This window comes from Martes martes, assembly GCF_963455335.1.
Source record: "Martes martes genome assembly, chromosome: 2".
Taxonomy (NCBI): Eukaryota; Metazoa; Chordata; class Mammalia; order Carnivora; family Mustelidae; genus Martes; species Martes martes.
The window spans coordinates 41454377-41469379 of NC_137889.1; positions in this window are offsets into that span (position 1 = coordinate 41454377).

A 15003-nucleotide genomic window follows, 5' to 3' on the forward strand; every position below is an offset into this window, starting at 1 on the left:
ACGTGTGTGTGGACGTGGAAGGGGTTGGCATTCCACCCTGCCCTGTTTCGCACAGGGAGGTCGGGGGGCTTGACCTCAGGGGGTCCAACCCCCGGCGCGTCAGCAAACCGCTTCCCCGTGTAGGAGGTGAAGCGCCGGTCCGGGAGAGGCCGGCCGCACAGCACGGGCGCTCGTGCCTCCCGAAGCGCGCCCTTCCTCTCTCCTCCCCGCTTCTCTCTTCGCACTCATCTTTCCCTGGGCGGACGTTTTCCCGGCAGCACCGTGTTGCACGGAATCCAGGGCGGAGCTGTCTCCTTCGGTTGCCAGGCCCGGGCGTGTGTCGACCTTGACACCACGAAGCCCGCTGTTGCCCCGGACGTGCTGGCGGCACCCGCCGGTCCCTGGATTGGAGGCCGAAGCCGGCAGCGTATGCGCATCTTCCTCCGCCTCTGAGAGAAGGCGTTGTGCTTTCGGGGAATGGGGAGGTGAAAGGGCCCCCTCCGGGAAGCGCGTTCCAAGAGCTGAGGGTTGGGTGACTTGCTCCGTGCTTCTAGGTGCCAGAGCCGCTTCTCTCTTCCCGGGACGGAGTTTGGCTGGCTGGGCCAATGCGTCGTCCTGAAGCAATCCCGTGGCAGGGGCTCGGCGCTTCCCCCGTCCGTTTCGGGCGAGCCTCCCAGCTCAGGGCGCCCCCAGAGAGTTTGGCCTGCAGGCCGGCGTCGCCGTCACGACCTCGCCGAGAGCCGGGTGTTGAGCTCAGTGCACTCCGAACGCAGGCGCCGGTGGGTTCGACTGAGGGCGGGCGCCCGGCTGAGGGAAGCGGGGCTGCTGTCAGAAGGCCTCCCGTGCCCTCACAACGAGTGTGTTTGCTCTGCTGTGGGTCCCGCGTCACGGTCGTGGCAGGAGCCGCTCCCGATGCCCTTGCGAAGGGCTTCGCTGAGGCCCAGGTCGGGGGCCTCCTTCTAGGACGGCCCCCGATCTGAGGCCCGGCACGCAGCCTCCCTGAGGCTGCCGCCACCCCCGCCACGGCCAAGCTTTCTCTCTGGGCGAAAGAGGCCTGCTTGCGGAAGGGAGCTCGGCTTCAGGCTTGCTTCTCGGAGGTAAGGCTGTGGTGCTCACTCGAGGTTTCCGGGCTAAGCGTTGAGAAGGCATCCTTCTCCGTGGAGCGACGTGTGTGTGGACGTGGAAGGGGTTGGCATTCCACCCTGCCCTGTTTCGCACAGGGAGGTCGGGGGGCTTGACCTCAGGGGGTCCAACCCCCGGCGCGTCAGCAAACCGCTTCCCCGTGTAGGAGGTGAAGCGCCGGTCCGGGAGAGGCCGGCCGCACAGCACGGGCGCTCGTGCCTCCCGAAGCGCGCCCTTCCTCTCTCCTCCCCGCTTCTCTCTTCGCACTCATCTTTCCCTGGGCGGACGTTTTCCCGGCAGCACCGTGTTGCACGGAATCCAGGGCGGAGCTGTCTCCTTCGGTTGCCAGGCCCGGGCGTGTGTCGACCTTGACACCACGAAGCCCGCTGTTGCCCCGGACGTGCTGGCGGCACCCGCCGGTCCCTGGATTGGAGGCCGAAGCCGGCAGCGTGTGCGCATCTTCCTCCGCCTCTGAGAGAAGGCGTTGTGCTTTCGGGGAATGGGGAGGTGAAAGGGCCCCCTCCGGGAAGCGCGTTCCAGGAGCTGAGGGTTGGGTGCCTTGCACCGTGCTTCTAGGTGCCAGAGCCGCTTCTCTCTTCCCGGGACTGAGTGGGGCTGGCTGGGCCAATGCGTCATCCTGAAGCAATCCCGTGGCAGGGGCTTGGCGCTTCCCCCGTCCGTTTCGGGCGAGCCTCCCAGCTCAGGGCGCCCCCAGAGAGTTTGGCCGGAAGGCTGGCGTCGCCGTCACGTCCTCACCGAGAGCCGGGTGTTCAGCTCGGTGCACTCCGAACGCAGGCTCCGGTGGGTTCGACTGAGGGCGGGCGCCCGGCTGAGGGAAGCGGGCCTGCTGTCAGAAGGCCTCCCGTGCCCTCACAACGAGTGTGTTTGCTCTGCTGTGGGTCCCGTGTCACGGTCGTGGCAGAAGCCGCTCCCGACGCCCTTGCGAAGGGCTTCGCTGAGGCCCAGGTCGGGGGCCTCCTTCTAGGACGGCGCCCGACCTGAGGCCCGGCACGCAGCCTCCCTGAGGCTTCCGCCACCCCCGCCGCGGCCAAGCTTTCTCTCTGGGCGAAAGAGGCCTGCTTGCGGAAGGGAGCTCGGCTTCAGGCTTGCTTCTCGGAGGTAAGGCTGTCGTGCTCACTCGAGGTTTCCGGGCTAAGCGTTGAGAAGGCATCCTTCTCCGTGGAGCGACGTGTGTGTGGACGTGGAAGGGGATGGCATTCCACCCTGCCTTGTTTCGCACAGGGAGGTCGGGGGGCTTGACCTCAGGGGGTTCAACCCCCGGCGCGTCAGCAAACCGCTTCCCCGTGTAGGAGGTGAGGCGCCGGTACGGGAGAGGCCGGCCGCACAGCCCGGGCGCTCGTGCCTCACGAAGCGCGCCCTGCCTCTCTCCCCCCCGCTTCTCTCTTCGCACTCATCTTTCCCTGGGCGGACGTTTTCCGGCAGCACCGTGTTGCACGGAATCCAGGGTGGAGCTGTCTCCTTCGGTTGCCAGGCCCGGGCGTGTGTCGACCTTGACACCGCGAAGCCCGCTGGCGCCCCGGACGTGCTGGCGGCACCCGCCGGTCCCTGGAGTGGAGGCCCAAGCCGGCAGCGTGTGCGCATCTTCCTCCGCCTCTGAGAGAAGGCGTTGTGCTTTCGGGGAATGGGGAGGTGAAACGGCCCCCTCCGGGAAGCGCGTTCCAGGAGCTGAGGGTTGGGTGCCTTGCTCCGTGCTTCTAGGTGCCAGAGCCGCTTCTCTCTTCCCGGGACGGAGTTTGGCTGGCTGGGCCAATGCGTCGTCCTGAAGCAATCCCGTGGCAGGGGCTTGGCGCTTCCCCCGTCCGTTTCGGGCGAGCCTCCCAGCTCAGGGCGCCCCCAGAGAGTTTGGCCGGAAGGCCGGCGTCGCCGTCACGACCTCGCCGAGAGCCGGGTGTTGAGCTCAGTGCACTCCGAACGCAGGCGCCGGTGGGTTCGACTGAGGGCGGGCGCCCGGCTGAGGGAAGCGGGGCTGCTGTCAGAAGGCCTCCCGTGCCCTCACAACGAGTGTGTTTGCTCTGCTGTGGGTCCCGCGTCACGGTCGTGGCAGGAGCCGCTCCCGATGCCCTTGCGAAGGGCTTCGCTGAGGCCCAGGTCGGGGGCCTCCTTCTAGGACGGCCCCCGATCTGAGGCCCGGCACGCAGCCTCCCTGAGGCTGCCGCCACCCCCGCCACGGCCAAGCTTTCTCTCTGGGCGAAAGAGGCCTGCTTGCGGAAGGGAGCTCGGCTTCAGGCTTGCTTCTCGGAGGTAAGGCTGTGGTGCTCACTCGAGGTTTCCGGGCTAAGCGTTGAGAAGGCATCCTTCTCCGTGGAGCGACGTGTGTGTGGACGTGGAAGGGGTTGGCATTCCACCCTGCCCTGTTTCGCACAGGGAGGTCGGGGGGCTTGACCTCAGGGGGTCCAACCCCCGGCGCGTCAGCAAACCGCTTCCCCGTGTAGGAGGTGAAGCGCCGGTCCGGGAGAGGCCGGCCGCACAGCACGGGCGCTCGTGCCTCCCGAAGCGCGCCCTTCCTCTCTCCTCCCCGCTTCTCTCTTCGCACTCATCTTTCCCTGGGCGGACGTTTTCCCGGCAGCACCGTGTTGCACGGAATCCAGGGCGGAGCTGTCTCCTTCGGTTGCCAGGCCCGGGCGTGTGTCGACCTTGACACCGCGAAGCCCGCTGTTGCCCCGGACGTGCTGGCGGCACCCGCCGGTCCCTGGATTGGAGGCCGAAGCCGGCAGCGTGTGCGCATCTTCCTCCGCCTCTGAGAGAAGGAGTTGTGCTTTCGGGGAATGGGGAGGTGAAAGGGCCCCCTCCGGGAAGCGCGTTCCAGGAGCTGAGGGTTGGGTGCCTTGCTCCGTGCTTCTAGGTGCCAGAGCCGCTTCTCTCTTCCCGGGACTGAGTGGGGCTGGCTGGGCCAATGCGTCGTCCTGAAGCAATCCCGTGGCAGGGGCTTGGCGCTTCCCCCGTCCGTTTCGGGCGAGCCTCCCAGCTCAGGGCGCCCCCAGAGAGTTTGGCCGGAAGGCCGGCGTCGCCGTCACGTCCTCACCGAGAGCCGGGTGTTCAGCTCGGTGCACTCCGAACGCAAGGCTCCAGTGGGTTCGACTGAGGGCGGGCGCCCGGCTGAGGGAAGCGGGCCTGCTGTCAGAAGGCCTCCCGTGCCCTCACAACGAGTGTGTTTGCTCTGCTGTGGGTCCCGTGTCACGGTCGTGGCAGAAGCCGCTCCCGACGCCCTTGCGAAGGGCTTCGCTGAGGCCCAGGTCGGGGGCCTCCTTCTAGGACGGCGCCCGACCTGAGGCCCGGCACGCAGCCTCCCTGAGGCTTCCGCCACCCCCGCCGCGGCCAAGCTTTCTCTGGGCGAAAGAGGCCTGCTTGCGGAAGGGAGCTCGGCTTCAGGCTTGCTTCTCGGAGGTAAGGCTGTCGTGCTCACTCGAGGTTTCCGGGCTAAGCGTTGAGAAGGCATCCTTCTCCGTGGAGCGACGTGTGTGTGGACGTGGAAGGGGATGGCACTCCACCCTGCCTTGTTTCGCACAGGGAGGTCGGGGGGCTTGACCTCAGGGGGTCCAACCCCTGGCGCGTCAGCAAACCGCTTCCCCGTGTAGGACATGAGGCGCCGGCCCGGGAGAGGCCGGCCGCACAGCCCGGGCGCTCGTGCCTCACGAAGCGCGCCCTGCCTCTCTCCTCCCCGCTTCTCTCTTCGCACTCATCTTTCCCTGGGCGGACGTTTTCCCGGCAGCACTGTGTTGCACGGAATCCAGGGCGGAGCTGTCTCCTTCGGTTGCCAGGCCCGGGCGTGTGTCGACCTTGACACCGCGAATCCCGCTGTCGCCCCGGAAGTGCTGGCGGCACCCGCCGGTCCCTGGAGTGGAGGCCCAAGCCGGCAGCGTGTGCGCATCTTCCTCCGCCTCTGAGAGAAGGCGTTGTGCTTTCGGGGAATGGGGAGGTGAAAGGGCCCCCTCCGGGAAGCGCGTTCCAGGAGCTGAGGGTTGGGTGCCTTGCTCCGTGCTTCTAGGTGCCAGAGCTGCTTCTCTCTTCCCGGGATGGAGTGGGGCTGGCTGGGCCAATGCGTCGTCCTGAAGCAATCCCGTGGCAGGGGCTCGGCGCTTCCCCCGCCCGTTTCGGGCGAGCCTCCCAGCTCAGGGCGCCCCCAGAGAGTTTGGCCGGAAGGCCAGCGTCGCCGTCACGACCTCGCCGTGAGCCGGGTGTTCAGCTCGGTGCACTCCGAACGCAGGCTCGGTGGGTTCGACTGAGGGCGGGCGCCCGGCTGAGGGAAGCGGGGCTGCTGTCAGAAGGCCTCCCGTGCCCTCACAACGAGTGTGTTTGCTGTGCTGTGGGTCCCGCGTCACGGTCGTGGCAGGAGCCGCTCCCGATGCCCTTGCGAAGGGCTTCGCTGAGGCCCAGGTCGGGGGCCTCCTTCTAGGACGGCCCCCGATCTGAGGCCCGGCACGCAGCCTCCCTGAGGCTGCCGCCACCCCCGCCACGGCCAAGCTTTCTCTCTGGGCGAAAGAGGCCTGCTTGCGGAAGGGAGCTCGGCTTCAGGCTTGCTTCTCGGAGGTATGGCTGTGGTGCTCACTCGAGGTTTCCGGGCTAAGCGTTGAGAAGGCATCCTTCTCCGTGGAGCGACGTGTGTGTGGACGTGGAAGGGGTTGGCATTCCACCCTGCCCTGTTTCGCACAGGGAGGTCGGGGGGCTTGACCTCAGGGGGTCCAACCCCCGGCGCGTCAGCAAACCGCTTCCCCGTGTAGGAGGTGAAGCGCCGGTCCGGGAGAGGCCGGCCGCACAGCACGGGCGCTCGTGCCTCCCGAAGCGCGCCCTTCCTCTCTCCTCCCCGCTTCTCTCTTCGCACTCATCTTTCCCTGGGCGGACGTTTTCCCGGCAGCACCGTGTTGCACGGAATCCAGGGCGGAGCTGTCTCCTTCGGTTGCCAGGCCCGGGCGTGTGTCGACCTTGACACCGCGAAGCCCGCTGTTGCCCCGGACGTGCTGGCGGCACCCGCCGGTCCCTGGATTGGAGGCCGAAGCCGGCAGCGTGTGCGCATCTTCCTCCGCCTCTGAGAGAAGGAGTTGTGCTTTCGGGGAATGGGGAGGTGAAAGGGCCCCCTCCGGGAAGCGCGTTCCAGGAGCTGAGGGTTGGGTGCCTTGCTCCGTGCTTCTAGGTGCCAGAGCCGCTTCTCTCTTCCCGGGACTGAGTGGGGCTGGCTGGGCCAATGCGTCGTCCTGAAGCAATCCCGTGGCAGGGGCTTGGCGCTTCCCCCGTCCGTTTCGGGCGAGCCTCCCAGCTCAGGGCGCCCCCAGAGAGTTTGGCCGGAAGGCCGGCGTCGCCGTCACGTCCTCACCGAGAGCCGGGTGTTCAGCTCGGTGCACTCCGAACGCAAGGCTCCAGTGGGTTCGACTGAGGGCGGGCGCCCGGCTGAGGGAAGCGGGCCTGCTGTCAGAAGGCCTCCCGTGCCCTCACAACGAGTGTGTTTGCTCTGCTGTGGGTCCCGTGTCACGGTCGTGGCAGAAGCCGCTCCCGACGCCCTTGCGAAGGGCTTCGCTGAGGCCCAGGTCGGGGGCCTCCTTCTAGGACGGCGCCCGACCTGAGGCCCGGCACGCAGCCTCCCTGAGGCTTCCGCCACCCCCGCCGCGGCCAAGCTTTCTCTGGGCGAAAGAGGCCTGCTTGCGGAAGGGAGCTCGGCTTCAGGCTTGCTTCTCGGAGGTAAGGCTGTCGTGCTCACTCGAGGTTTCCGGGCTAAGCGTTGAGAAGGCATCCTTCTCCGTGGAGCGACGTGTGTGTGGACGTGGAAGGGGATGGCATTCCACCCTGCCTTGTTTCGCACAGGGAGGTCGGGGGGCTTGACCTCAGGGGGTCCAACCCCTGGCGCGTCAGCAAACCGCTTCCCCGTGTAGGACATGAGGCGCCGGCCCGGGAGAGGCCGGCTGCACAGCCCGGGCGCTCGTGCCTCACGAAGCGCGCCCTGCCTCTCTCCTCCCCGCTTCTCTCTTCGCACTCATCTTTCCCTGGGCGGACGTTTTCCCGGCAGCACCGTGTTGCACGGAATCCAGGGCGGAGCTGTCTCCTTCGGTTGCCAGGCCCGGGCGTGTGTCGACCTTGACACCGCGAATCCCGCTGTCGCCCCGGAAGTGCTGGCGGCACCCGCCGGTCCCTGGAGTGGAGGCCCAAGCCGGCAGCGTGTGCGCATCTTCCTCCGCCTCTGAGAGAAGGCGTTGTGCTTTCGGGGAATGGGGAGGTGAAAGGGCCCCCTCCGGGAAGCGCGTTCCAGGAGCTGAGGGTTGGGTGCCTTGCACCGTGCTTCTAGGTGCCAGAGCCGCTTCTCTCTTCCCGGGACTGAGTGGGGCTGGCTGGGCCAATGCGTCATCCTGAAGCAATCCCGTGGCAGGGGCTTGGCGCTTCCCCCGTCCGTTTCGGGCGAGCCTCCCAGCTCAGGGCGCCCCCAGAGAGTTTGGCCGGAAGGCTGGCGTCGCCGTCACGTCCTCACCGAGAGCCGGGTGTTCAGCTCGGTGCACTCCGAACGCAGGCTCCGGTGGGTTCGACTGAGGGCGGGCGCCCGGCTGAGGGAAGCGGGCCTGCTGTCAGAAGGCCTCCCGTGCCCTCACAACGAGTGTGTTTGCTCTGCTGTGGGTCCCGTGTCACGGTCGTGGCAGAAGCCGCTCCCGACGCCCTTGCGAAGGGCTTCGCTGAGGCCCAGGTCGGGGGCCTCCTTCTAGGACGGCGCCCGACCTGAGGCCCGGCACGCAGCCTCCCTGAGGCTTCCGCCACCCCCGCCGCGGCCAAGCTTTCTCTCTGGGCGAAAGAGGCCTGCTTGCGGAAGGGAGCTCGGCTTCAGGCTTGCTTCTCGGAGGTAAGGCTGTCGTGCTCACTCGAGGTTTCCGGGCTAAGCGTTGAGAAGGCATCCTTCTCCGTGGAGCGACGTGTGTGTGGACGTGGAAGGGGATGGCATTCCACCCTGCCTTGTTTCGCACAGGGAGGTCGGGGGGCTTGACCTCAGGGGGTTCAACCCCCGGCGCGTCAGCAAACCGCTTCCCCGTGTAGGAGGTGAGGCGCCGGTACGGGAGAGGCCGGCCGCACAGCCCGGGCGCTCGTGCCTCACGAAGCGCGCCCTGCCTCTCTCCCCCCCGCTTCTCTCTTCGCACTCATCTTTCCCTGGGCGGACGTTTTCCGGCAGCACCGTGTTGCACGGAATCCAGGGTGGAGCTGTCTCCTTCGGTTGCCAGGCCCGGGCGTGTGTCGACCTTGACACCGCGAAGCCCGCTGGCGCCCCGGACGTGCTGGCGGCACCCGCCGGTCCCTGGAGTGGTGGCCCAAGCCGGCAGCGTGTGCGCGTCTTCCTCCGCCTCTGAGAGAAGGCGTTGTGCTTTCGGGGAATGGGGAGGTGAAACGGCCCCCTCCGGGAAGCGCGTTCCAGGAGCTGAGGGTTGGGTGCCTTGCTCCGTGCTTCTAGGTGCCAGAGCCGCTTCTCTCTTCCCGGGACGGAGTTTGGCTGGCTGGGCCAATGCGTCGTCCTGAAGCAATCCCGTGGCAGGGGCTTGGCGCTTCCCCCGTCCGTTTCGGGCGAGCCTCCCAGCTCAGGGCGCCCCCAGAGAGTTTGGCCGGAAGGCCGGCGTCGCCGTCACGACCTCGCCGAGAGCCGGGTGTTGAGCTCAGTGCACTCCGAACGCAGGCGCCGGTGGGTTCGACTGAGGGCGGGCGCCCGGCTGAGGGAAGCGGGGCTGCTGTCAGAAGGCCTCCCGTGCCCTCACAACGAGTGTGTTTGCTCTGCTGTGGGTCCCGCGTCACGGTCGTGGCAGGAGCCGCTCCCGATGCCCTTGCGAAGGGCTTCGCTGAGGCCCAGGTCGGGGGCCTCCTTCTAGGACGGCCCCCGATCTGAGGCCCGGCACGCAGCCTCCCTGAGGCTGCCGCCACCCCCGCCACGGCCAAGCTTTCTCTCTGGGCGAAAGAGGCCTGCTTGCGGAAGGGAGCTCGGCTTCAGGCTTGCTTCTCGGAGGTAAGGCTGTGGTGCTCACTCGAGGTTTCCGGGCTAAGCGTTGAGAAGGCATCCTTCTCCGTGGAGCGACGTGTGTGTGGACGTGGAAGGGGTTGGCATTCCACCCTGCCCTGTTTCGCACAGGGAGGTCGGGGGGCTTGACCTCAGGGGGTCCAACCCCCGGCGCGTCAGCAAACCGCTTCCCCGTGTAGGAGGTGAAGCGCCGGTCCGGGAGAGGCCGGCCGCACAGCACGGGCGCTCGTGCCTCCCGAAGCGCGCCCTTCCTCTCTCCTCCCCGCTTCTCTCTTCGCACTCATCTTTCCCTGGGCGGACGTTTTCCCGGCAGCACCGTGTTGCACGGAATCCAGGGCGGAGCTGTCTCCTTCGGTTGCCAGGCCCGGGCGTGTGTCGACCTTGACACCGCGAAGCCCGCTGTTGCCCCGGACGTGCTGGCGGCACCCGCCGGTCCCTGGATTGGAGGCCGAAGCCGGCAGCGTGTGCGCATCTTCCTCCGCCTCTGAGAGAAGGAGTTGTGCTTTCGGGGAATGGGGAGGTGAAAGGGCCCCCTCCGGGAAGCGCGTTCCAGGAGCTGAGGGTTGGGTGCCTTGCTCCGTGCTTCTAGGTGCCAGAGCCGCTTCTCTCTTCCCGGGACTGAGTGGGGCTGGCTGGGCCAATGCGTCGTCCTGAAGCAATCCCGTGGCAGGGGCTTGGCGCTTCCCCCGTCCGTTTCGGGCGAGCCTCCCAGCTCAGGGCGCCCCCAGAGAGTTTGGCCGGAAGGCCGGCGTCGCCGTCACGTCCTCACCGAGAGCCGGGTGTTCAGCTCGGTGCACTCCGAACGCAAGGCTCCAGTGGGTTCGACTGAGGGCGGGCGCCCGGCTGAGGGAAGCGGGCCTGCTGTCAGAAGGCCTCCCGTGCCCTCACAACGAGTGTGTTTGCTCTGCTGTGGGTCCCGTGTCACGGTCGTGGCAGAAGCCGCTCCCGACGCCCTTGCGAAGGGCTTCGCTGAGGCCCAGGTCGGGGGCCTCCTTCTAGGACGGCGCCCGACCTGAGGCCCGGCACGCAGCCTCCCTGAGGCTTCCGCCACCCCCGCCGCGGCCAAGCTTTCTCTGGGCGAAAGAGGCCTGCTTGCGGAAGGGAGCTCGGCTTCAGGCTTGCTTCTCGGAGGTAAGGCTGTCGTGCTCACTCGAGGTTTCCGGGCTAAGCGTTGAGAAGGCATCCTTCTCCGTGGAGCGACGTGTGTGTGGACGTGGAAGGGGATGGCATTCCACCCTGCCTTGTTTCGCACAGGGAGGTCGGGGGGCTTGACCTCAGGGGGTCCAACCCCTGGCGCGTCAGCAAACCGCTTCCCCGTGTAGGACATGAGGCGCCGGCCCGGGAGAGGCCGGCCGCACAGCCCGGGCGCTCGTGCCTCACGAAGCGCGCCCTGCCTCTCTCCTCCCCGCTTCTCTCTTCGCACTCATCTTTCCCTGGGCGGACGTTTTCCCGGCAGCACCGTGTTGCACGGAATCCAGGGCGGAGCTGTCTCCTTCGGTTGCCAGGCCCGGGCGTGTGTCGACCTTGACACCGCGAATCCCGCTGTCGCCCCGGAAGTGCTGGCGGCACCCGCCGGTCCCTGGAGTGGAGGCCCAAGCCGGCAGCGTGTGCGCATCTTCCTCCGCCTCTGAGAGAAGGCGTTGTGCTTTCGGGGAATGGGGAGGTGAAAGGGCCCCCTCCGGGAAGCGCGTTCCAGGAGCTGAGGGTTGGGTGCCTTGCTCCGTGCTTCTAGGTGCCAGAGCTGCTTCTCTCTTCCCGGGATGGAGTGGGGCTGGCTGGGCCAATGCGTCGTCCTGAAGCAATCCCGTGGCAGGGGCTCGGCGCTTCCCCCGCCCGTTTCGGGCGAGCCTCCCAGCTCAGGGCGCCCCCAGAGAGTTTGGCCGGAAGGCCAGCGTCGCCGTCACGACCTCGCCGTGAGCCGGGTGTTCAGCTCGGTGCACTCCGAACGCAGGCTCGGTGGGTTCGACTGAGGGCGGGCGCCCGGCTGAGGGAAGCGGGGCTGCTGTCAGAAGGCCTCCCGTGCCCTCACAACGAGTGTGTTTGCTGTGCTGTGGGTCCCGCGTCACGGTCGTGGCAGGAGCCGCTCCCGACGCCCTTGCGAAGGGCTTCGCTGAGGCCCTTGTCAGGGGCCTCCTTCTAGGACGGCCCCCGACCTGAGGCCCGGCACGCAGCCTCCCTGAAGCTGCCGCCACCCCCGCCGCGGCCAACCTTTGTCTCTTGGCGAAAGAGGCCTGCTCGCGGAAGGGAGCTCGGCTTCAGGCTTGCTTCTCGGAGGTAAGGCTGTGGTGCTCCCTCGAGGTTTCCGGGCTAAGCGTTGAGAAAGCATCCTTCTCCGTGGAGCGACGTGTGTGTGGACGTGGACGGGGATGGCATTCCACACTGCCTTGTTTCGCACAGGGAGGTCGGGGGGCTTGACCGCAGGGGGTCCAACCCCCGGCGCGTCAGCAAACCGCTTCCCCGTGTAGGACGTGAGGCGCCGGCCCGGGAGAGGCCGGCCCCACAGCCCGGGCGCTCGTGCCTCACGAAGCGCGCCCTGCCTCTCTCCCCCCCCCTTCTCTCTTCGCACTCATCTTTCCCTGGGCGGACGTTTTCCCGGCAGCACCGTGTTGCACGGAATCCAGGGCGGAGCTGTCTCCTTCAGTTGCCAGGCCCGGGCGTGTGTCGACCTTGACACCGCGAAGCCCGCTGGCGCCCGGGAGGTGCTGGCGGCACCCGCCGGTCCCTGGAGTGGAGGCCCAAGCCGGCAGCGTGTGCGCGTCTTCCTCGGCCTCTGATAGAAGGCGTTGTGCTTTCGGGGAATGAGGAGGTGAAAGGGCCCACTCCGGGAAGCGCGTTCCAGGAGCTGAGGGTTGGGTGCCTTGCTCCGTGCTTCTAGGTGCCAGAGCCGCTTCTCTCTTCCCGGGACGGAGTTTGGCTGGCTGGGCCAATGCGTCATCCTGAAGCAATCCCGTGGCAGGGGCTTGGCGCTTCCCCCGTCCGTTTCGGGCGAGCCTCCCAGCTCAGGGCGCACCCCGAGAGTTTGGCCGGAAGGCCGGCGTCGCCGTCACGACCTCGCCGAGAGCCGGGTCTTCAGCTCGGTGCACTCCGAACGCAGGCTCCGGTGGGTTCGACTGAGGGCGGGCGCCCGGCTGAGGGAAGCGGGGCTGCTGTCAGAAGGCCTCCCGTGTCCTCACAACGAGTGTATTTGCTCGGCTGTGGGTCCCGCGTCACGGTCGTGGCAGGAGCCGCTCCCGACGCCCTTGCGAAGGGCTTCGCTGAGGTCCAGGTCGGGGGCCTCCTTCTAGGACGGCCCCCGACCTGAGGCCCGGCACGCAGCCTCCCTGAGGCTTCCGCCACCCCGCCGCGGCCAAGCTTTCTCTCTGGGCGAAAGAGGCCTGCTTGCGGAAGTGAGCTCGGCTTCAGTCTTGCTTCTCGGAGGTAAGGCTGTCGTGCTCACTCGAGGTTTCCGGGCTAAGCGTTGCGAAGGCATCCTTCTCCGTGGAGCGACTTGTGTGTGGACGTGGAAGGGGATGGCATTCCACCCTGCCTTGTTTCGCACAGGGAGGTCGGGGGGCTTGACCTCAGGGGGTCCAACCCCCGGCGCGTCAGCAAACCGCTTCCCCGTGTAGGACGTGCGGCGCCGGCCCGGGAGAGGCCGGCCACAGCCCGCGAGCTCGTGCCTCACGAAGCGCGCCCTTCCTCTCTCCTCCCCGCTTCTCTCTTCGCACTCATCTTTCCCTGGGCGGACGTTTTCCCGGCAGCACCGTGTTGCACGGAATCCAGGGCGGAGCTGTCTCCTTCCGTTGCCAGGCCCGGGCGTGTGTCGACCTTGACACCACGAAGCCCGCTGTTGCCCCGGACGTGCTGGCGGCACCCGCCGGTCCCTGGATTGGAGGCCCAAGCCGGCAGCGTGTGCGCGTCTTCCTCCGCCTCTGAGAGAAGGCGTTGTGCTTTCGGGGAATGGGGAGGTGAAAGGGCCCCCTCCGGGGAGCGCGTTCCAGGAGCTGAGGGTTGGGTGCCTTGCTCCGTGCTTCTAGGTGCCAGAGCCGCTTCTCTCTTCCCGGGACGGAGTTTGGCTGGCTGGGCCAATGCGTCGTCCTGAAGCAATCCCGTGGCAGGGGCTCGGCGTTTCCCCCGTCCGTTTCGGGTGAGCCTCCCAGCTCAGGGCGCCCCCAGAGAGTTTGGCCTGCAGGCCGGCGTCGCCGTCACGACCTCGCCGAGAGCCGGGTGTTGAGCTCAGTGCACTCCGAACGCAGGCGCCGGTGGGTTCGACTGAGGGCAGGCCCCCGGCTGAGGGAAGCGGGGCTGCTGTCAGAAGGCCTCCCGTGCCCTCACAACGAGTGTGTTTGCTCTGCTGTGGGTCCCGCGTCACGGTCGTGGCAGGAGCCGCTCCCGATGCCCTTGCGAAGGGCTTCGCTGAGGCCCAGGTCGGGGGCCTCCTTCTAGGACGGCCCCCGATCTGAGGCCCGGCACGCAACCTCCCTGAGGCTGCCGCCACCCCCGCCGCGGCCAAGCTTTCTCTCTAGGCGAAAGAGGCCTGCTTGCGGAAGGGAGCTCGGCTTCAGGCTTGCTTCTCGGAGGTAAGGCTGTCGTGCTCACTCGAGGTTTCCGGGCTAAGCGTTGCGAAGGCATCCTTCTCCGTGGAGCGACGTGTGTGTGGACGTGGACGGGGATGGCATTCCACCCTGCCTTGTTTCGCACAGGGAGGTCGGGGGGCTAGACCGCAGGGGGTCCAACCCCCGGCGCGTCAGCAAACCGCTTCCCCGTGTAGGACGTGAGGCGCCGGCCCGGGAGAGGCCGGCCCCACAGCCCGGGCGCTCGTGCCTCACGAAGCGCACCCTGCCTCTCTCCCCCACGCTTCTCTCTTCGCACTCATCTTTCCCTGGGCGGACGTTTTCCGGCTGCACCGTGTTGCACGGAATCCAGGGCGGAGCTGTCTCCTTCGGTTGCCAGGCCCGGGCGTGTGTCGCCCTTGACACCGCGAAGCCCGCTGGCGCCCCGGACGTGCTGGCGGCACCCGCCGGTCCCTGAAGTGGAGGCCCAAGCCGGCAGCGTGTGCGCGTCTTCCTCTGCCTCTGAGAGAAGGCGTTGTGCTTTTGGGGAATGGGGAGGTGAAAGGGCCCCCTCCGGGAAGCGCGTTCCAGGAGCTGAGGGTTGGGTGCCTTGCACCGTGCTTCTAGGTGCCAGAGCCGCTTCTCTCTTCCCGGGACTGAGTGGGGCTGGCTGGGCCAATGCGTCATCCTGAAGCAATCCCGTGGCAGGGGCTTGGCGCTTCCCCCGTCCGTTTCGGGCGAGCCTCCCAGCTCAGGGCGCCCCCAGAGAGTTTGGCCGGAAGGCTGGCGTCGCCGTCACGTCCTCACCGAGAGCCGGGTGTTCAGCTCGGTGCACTCCGAACGCAGGCTCCGGTGGGTTCGACTGAGGGCGGTCGCCCGGCTGAGGGAAGCGGGCCTGCTGTCAGAAGGCCTCCCGTGCCCTCACAACGAGTGTGTTTGCTCTGCTGTGGGTCCCGTGTCACGGTCGTGGCAGAAGCCGCTCCCGACGCCCTTGCGAAGGGCTTCGCTGAGGCCCAGGTCGGGGGCCTCCTTCTAGGACGGCGCCCGACCTGAGGCCCGGCACGCAGCCTCCCTGAGGCTTCCGCCACCCCCGCCGCGGCCAAGCTTTCTCTCTGGGCGAAAGAGGCCTGCTTGCGGAAGGGAGCTCGGCTTCAGGCTTGCTTCTCGGAGGTAAGGCTGTCGTGCTCACTCGAGGTTTCCGGGCTAAGCGTTGAGAAGGCATCCTTCTCCGTGGAGCGACGTGTGTGTGGACGTGGAAGGGGATGGCATTCCACCCTGCCTTGTTTCGCACAGGGAGGTCGGGGGGCTTGACCTCAGGGGGTTCAACCCCCGGCGCGTCAGCAAACCGCTTCCCCGTGTAGGAGGTGAGGCGCCGGTACG